Source organism: Cherax quadricarinatus, unplaced genomic scaffold, assembly GCF_038502225.1.
Source record: "Cherax quadricarinatus isolate ZL_2023a unplaced genomic scaffold, ASM3850222v1 Contig2764, whole genome shotgun sequence".
NCBI lineage: Eukaryota > Metazoa > Arthropoda > Malacostraca > Decapoda > Parastacidae > Cherax > Cherax quadricarinatus.
In genome coordinates, this window is record NW_027197790.1 from 33,447 (window position 1) to 40,741 (window position 7,295).

General features: G+C 38.6%; 1 long non-coding RNA gene across 1 annotated transcript; it reads right to left on the bottom strand.

The window, feature by feature from the left end:
- Positions 1-1,861: 1,861 nt before the first annotated feature.
- On the bottom strand, positions 1,862-7,079 carry LOC138851911 (uncharacterized). Its single transcript, XR_011391490.1, has 3 exons — positions 6,865-7,079; positions 6,135-6,426; positions 1,862-3,430 (listed from the first exon to the last, which is right to left on the bottom strand). It is a non-coding gene; the product is annotated as an uncharacterized lncRNA (long non-coding RNA).
- Between the last annotated feature and the right edge of the window lie 216 nt (positions 7,080-7,295).

Below are 7,295 nucleotides of genomic sequence, written 5' to 3' on the forward strand. Positions count from 1 at the left end.
CCGCAATATATAACACACTCCGGCAGCACAAAAACACACACAGTACATTTTGATCTTTACTAGTAAATTTAATTTTAGCGTAAAAGAGTATTTTCTTTAATTTGTAAAGAAACATTATACAATAAGAGTATATTTTTTGTCATTATCATCATATATTACATAACAATGTAGTCATGACACTACCTACCCCGTGTCACTTGACACTATCTTTCCATATGTGTCATGACACACCTCACAAGACACCCTTTTGTCTGTGCCACACGACACGCCTTCTTTCCGTGTCACACGACACCCTGTTCTTTGCGTCATTACACGCTTCCTCTCTGTGTCACTCGACACCCTGTTCTCTGTGTCATGATACTCCTCTGTGTCACAAGATACTACCTTTTGTACAGGGTTACATGACACCTTAATAATGGCATATGATTTGTGTTATACCCTTCACCTGTGTTCTTATCGACACAAATTGTCTCACATATGACACCGTTAACACTATAGTGTCCGTGTCTTCACACGACACTACCTCGACTGTGTCTTCACACGACACTACCTCGACTGTGTACACTGTGTCTTCACACGACACTACCTCGACTGTGTCTTCACACGACACTACCGTCGACTGTGTCTTCACACGACACTACCTCGACTGCGTCTTCACACGACACTACCTCGACTGTGTCTTCACACGACACTACCTCGACTGTGTCTTCACACGACACTACCTCGACTGTGTCTTCACACGACACTACCTCGACTGTGTCTTCACACGACACTACCTCGACTGTGTCTTCGACTGTGTCTTCACACGACACTACCCCGACGGTGTCTTCCCACGACACTACCTCGACTGTGTCTTCACACGACACTACCTCGACTGTGTCTTCACACGACACTACCTCGACTGTGTCTTCACACGACACTACATCGACTGTGTCTTCACACGACACTACCTCGACTGTGTCTCACACGACACTACCTCGACTGTGTATTCACACGACACTACCTCGACTGTGTCTTCACACGACACTACCTCAACTGTGTCTTCACACGACACTACCTCGACTGTGTCTTCACATGACACTACCTCGACTGTGTGTGACACTACCTCGACTGTGTCTTCACACGACTACCTCGACTGTGTCTTCACACGACACTACCTCGACTGTGCCTTCACACGACACTACCTCGACTGTGTCTTCACACACTACTGTATCTTCACACTCAACTGTGTCTTCACATGACACTACCTCGACTGTGTCTTCACATGACACTACCTCGACTGTGTCTTCACATGACACTACTACTGTGTCTTCACACGACACTACCTCTCGACACTACTGTGTCTTCACATGACACTACCTCACTGTGTCCTCACAGAGACTGACACTACCTCACTGTGTCCTCACAGAGACTGACACTACCTCACTGTGTCCTCACAGAGACTGACACTACCTCACTGTGTCCTCACAGAGACTGACACTACCTCACTGTGTCCTCACAGAGACTGACACTACCTCGACTGTGTCTTCACATGACACTACCTCGACTGTGTCTTCACATGACACTACCTCGACTGTGTCTTCACACGACACTACCTCAACTGTGTCTTCACATGACACTACCTCAACTGTGTCTTCACATGACACTACCTCAACTGTGTCTTCACATGACACTACCTCGACTGTGTCTTCACATGACACTACCTCGACTGTGTCTTCACATGACACTACCTCAGTAGTGTCCTTGGCTACTGAGCTCCTCAAAATGGAGGTGGTTCTGGTCTCTCCCCCACACTTTCGGTCCCCCACTTCCGATCCCCATACTTCCGGTCCCGTCCGCCAGCCCCCTCCCCCCACTTTACTCCCGAATCGCCCCCGCTCCTCGATTTATTTCTCGAATTTTTCAATTTTTTTTCGATTTTTATTAGATTTTTTTTCGAATTTTATTTTTTTGGTTTACCCATATGAGGTGTGGCAAAGGTTGCCCATATGTGTACCCCTATGATAAGACCTCCTCACTCCCCCCTAATGTCCAATTTTAACCACTTTTCCAAAATTATACAGGGTTGCCAAATTTCAATAATACAAACAAAAAGATTTGAGTTCCTCCCTATGGGTACCCTTCAAAATCTCCTCGATTCAAATTTTGAGGTCCCCCTCTGTGGGAGTAAGCATTCAGAATGGTGTGGGGGGTATGGTAAAGGTTCCCCCTATGGGGCATGGTCTTCCCCCTTGGGTAGTACAGGTTGAAACAAGTAACTTCCTCTTATTGACTTAAACATGCGTGACCCCACTACCCAGAATATTGCATCACGTTTGTACATCCACCCCATGGGTAACCACCCCTACGGGAGTACAACATGTTTGTTCATGCCAGGTGTGGCGTCACGTGATAGCCACCCATGACGTCATCACCAGTAAACACAGGTCAACAGATGTGTTCAGGTTCATCAAGCTGGGTCACTCTGTATCCTCTCATTAACTTAAATGCAGGATAACACTAATACACAATGTTTTCATTATTTTTATTTTCATATATAACAAATTTCTGGTAACACAATTTTTCGTTAATACAAAAGATTATATACAACTAAAATCATCAACTTGGGAAAACATTGTGGGATCACACTGTTCTGCTACGTTAAGATGGTGGAATATCAGGGTGACCATAAGCCAAGGATTGCTTAGTATTCAAGTGATACCTTTTATCATCAAAGGCTGACAATCCTCTCTTTTTATTCTTTACTGTACATATTTCACCTTTTACATTGCTATTAGACTTACAAGTGAATACTTCCCTATCTACATTTCTTTAAAGATTCTTATATCATGCATGAGTTAATAATGGCGTGAACTGTGACGGGATACCCTTGGCTCTACTGACAGTATTTGATATTCCAACAATCTTTACAGAATACATTTTAGCTTTCAGAGCTACCAACTCACTAATATTATATTCACACATTTCAGAATTCAGTAAACTATTATCATACAAGGGATGATCAGGACTGAAATTTGAAAAATCCATATATCCTAACAAAGGTTCTCTTTTTAACTCAGCACGCAAATCTTTGCATTTCAAGCTAAAAATGTAGGAATCGGTGTCTGTATACAGGAGTTTTACGTCATCACCATAATGTTGTTTTAAAACTTTATATAAAAAATAATACAATTTCTTTCTGGCAATCTCAAGAATTTGAAAACCGAGATAGTGGTTGTTTAACTTCTAATTTCGATTTGGTGAATGTACAAATCACTCTGTCTTGATTCAAATGTGTGATATTTTTTAGGAAAGGATCTTTGGTGGTTTTAATAAATCCTTTCTCATTCTTGATGTATCTATAAGACGTTGAAGAGAGGTCCCGGGTTCAGCTCCTGGACAGGACAGTCCCTCGGGCATGGAAACAGAGATATCTGGCAATCCTGCAACCCTGGAATAGGAAGGCTTGATCTAGGTCTGTTTACTTAATTTTCCCAAAAATAGCATTATTGGTTAATTTGAATGCTTTTGACTTGATGGGACATTATGTGGCTGTTCTCTGTGTGATATTTGTTGTTATGAAGGGTTCTAAAAAATTTGACTGAGTATATTCATATACTGCATGCACCTTTTCAACCTCTAACCCAAGTTCCATTAGTAACTGTAGCAAATCTAGACTGACCATATAATTTTTCTGAGGTAAATGACTTGCCACTAATTTCGCATTAGATTTGAGTATATTTCTACCTTCATTTTTCAATACAGATTCACAATAAGGAGACAACATCTCTTGTGATATATTCATGTGTGATAATACCAAGGGTAGTTCATCAGTACATCTATCTACCTCAGGGGACACGGGCTTGGTATCACATTCTATCCAATATCCCTTTTGACCCTCACAGGAAACATTTCTTAATCCCACATCGAGGAAATCATTCTTCTCCTCATTCGATAATTTTCTTATTCCATTCTGTGGAAGAGCTTCAACCATTGCACTAGCATACAAAGAATTAAAATCTAGATATAAAATGTGAGTACCCATTCCACTCTCAACATCAAAATTGGGATTAAGGGATTATCTACTTTAGTATATTGATTAACTGTACATGTGAACCCTCCTCTGAGATTCCTTTTAATGTGGTCGTATAATTCATTGGAATATATTATATCGAATTTCACATTAGTTTCCAATAGGAATGCGTCCCAACTGAAAGAAGGCAAACTTATGTAATTACTAACATCGAGCTTATAAATATCTTTGAGTGTTTTACGCCACTCCATGAAGACATCGGCTAACAATCCAACATCTGTCTGAGATACAACATCAAGTAATCTCCTAAACTCTTACATTTTCCCAAGTCAAATACTTTCATAGCATCATGGTCATAATCCTCCTGGCTAATTGCACTATTTCTAAAAGAATTACAAAAATGTTCTTTACTCGGTAATTTTGTTTCATCGAGTTTCTTTAAACTATCAATATAATCGTAGCACAGGACTTGCTTTCCTTTACATAATAAAGGCAACACATCCTGAGGCACATCTTTCAGAATAGTCTTTGTTTATTTCAATGATTTACCTGCCTTGATATGTTGATCTGCTAACGTGGAAAGAGATCCATTTAATAAAGACAGAGAATCTTGAAACCTAACCTTACCTATGTCTACTTTCAAGAATTTGAGTCCTTGTTTCGAATGAAGTTTAATTTCATATTTATCAACCTGCAATTCCTTTAAAATTATTCCTAAATCATACGACATGTTATGACAAAAAAATAATAATTTCTCACTCTTATCTTTACACTGCAAATTACAACGACCACAATATGCACCAATATAATTATTGAATTTTAAAGTGTGGTCATGATGTTTATGATTATCTTTGGCATCTTTGAAGGTGTTACTACATAATTCACAAGTGATCTGTGAATCATGTCTGGTCTTATCCTCCTCTGTCATATGGATTACATGATACTCTCTTCTAAACTTTATCTTACTCCATTCACCATTGACATTTAAAATGAAATGATTAGCTGCATCCTTCCCTTTATAACTCTTCATGCACACTATTTCACCTGTGTGATCAAATATAATATAACAATAGGCAATGGCTTTATGGCGTGACTCAGTTTTACCTGCCGGGAGAGTGGTATCTAATGCACATTCGAAATCGAATACACCGATGTATTCGCTGGAATGTGTATCACTAAAATATCTAAAGTGTACAGTTGTTCCTTCCGGGCGGAATACGAGAGTCCGATTTTACATCCATCTTCGTGGATATCTAACTCTTCCTGGATATTTAACTTCATCAAATAATTATGGCAGTGCTTCTTATCATCACCTTTTTTTTCTGTCATTATCATTCTAATATAGCCGTGAAAATCTTTGACTGAAACCAAATGACTTTCATTCATCAATAAGGCACACATAATGTCCTTATATTTCTTATTCCCCTTACGGCACATAGCCACAAATGACCCATCTTTATCCTCTCTTAATTGATAGACGAATAATGACACCTTATTTTCCTTTTCTAATAGACCTAATTCATCACGTGTAATGGGAAAATTATCTGTAAAAGATTTTGCATGACTAAGACACTCTCTCTTAGGATTTACAACTTTGGAAATATTTTCCTATCTCATACCCTTTTTGTGACAATGATAGGCAGCAAAAGCACGCAGTACACACAATCCATAATTAATATCTGGATTAAAGATATATTGGCTCCCTCGTAGTTTCTTGGGATATTCCACATATGATCCCATTTGCACTCTGAATTCTACCTTGACATATTCTATGCTCAAAGATTCCTTTAGATCTATGAACCCTTCCTGATTTTGCAACTCTGTCTCATAAATTTCTAATATCGTTCCCACCCATCGATCAAATACTTCAGAGGTTTCCTCTTCACTTACTAACTAAAACACTAAATTTATCACAAATTGTCCATTTTGATCATCACCTAATATGTTCTGGCGTAATGTCCTAATAACTATAATCGGATGGATTCTGAGTGACATTGCCAGAGGTGATCTATCATACATATCTCGCATTTGACCTATAAAATAATCCCTATAAGCATGCAAATACATTCTTAATCTCTCTGATAAGTTGAAGGGACATTATATTTCCTCACTTTGTGCCTACCTCCAAAATTCTGGACGTATGTGATAATTTCTGGATGTTCATCGTTCATTCACGGTCGCACCTCCACTGTTGTGTGCGACATTACTCCCCAGACTATGTGAGATACTTGCTCTCTCATCTTCATTAACGGTGACAGATGTATCCACATTCCAGGCTGCACCTCCGTGTTGTGAGGTACCAACACTAGCAGAACAACCTGCACTCTCAGGTTCATTCTCGGTCGCACCTCCAGGATGTGCGTCATTACTCCCTGGATTATGTGAAGTACCTGCTCTCTCAGAGTCATTCACAGCTGCAGAAGTACCAGGTGTATTTCGTACGAGGAAAAGTATCTCCAATTCATATTCCATATTTTTACATATTTTCTCGTCTCGGTATTCACATACTGATCGATTAATAAACATTTTTCCTCAACAACAACACCTATAAGGCTCTAGTCACATTTTTACATACTACGAATTAATATTAATAGAGCAAAATCTTTCACTACATAACATGAATTAATGTCTGGTAAGAACCACCAACAATTTTATATAACAAGATTTTGCATAACAAGATTTCGTTAATACAAAAAAAAATATAAGGCACTGATCTCAATTTTACATATTAAGATTTCCTCGCTTCGGTATTCAGCAATACAACGATTAATAGAACAAAATCTTTCACCCCCAACAATTTTTTACATAATACGACAAAAATATAAGGTACTGGTCACAATTTGGATACATACCTGTTTTTACAGCCTCTACCATAATACATCTATGTGATCCCACTCTTTTTGTAATTCTGTCAATCTTTCACCGTGATGTGCATCTCCTCGCTTGATTTGCGATGATTTTCGTATTATCGACATTCTCCTCTTCATTAATTCGCGTGTATTCTTTTCTTATCCTCTGTTAAGAATTTCACTCATTAACACATTTATCCGGTAAAAATTTCACTCATTGTCTGGTAAGAATTTCACTCGTATACTCCAACCTCTTCATTATTTCCACTTGTTAAGTTTAAATGAGGTAAATTAATATGTTAAGGTACAATTTTACATATCACGAATTAAGATTTGGGTAAATTTTTTTCAAGCGATTAAGAACATTCAACACCTTTAAAGGTACAATTTTTGTTTAACCACAATTTTACATATCACGAATTAAGATTTCTAAG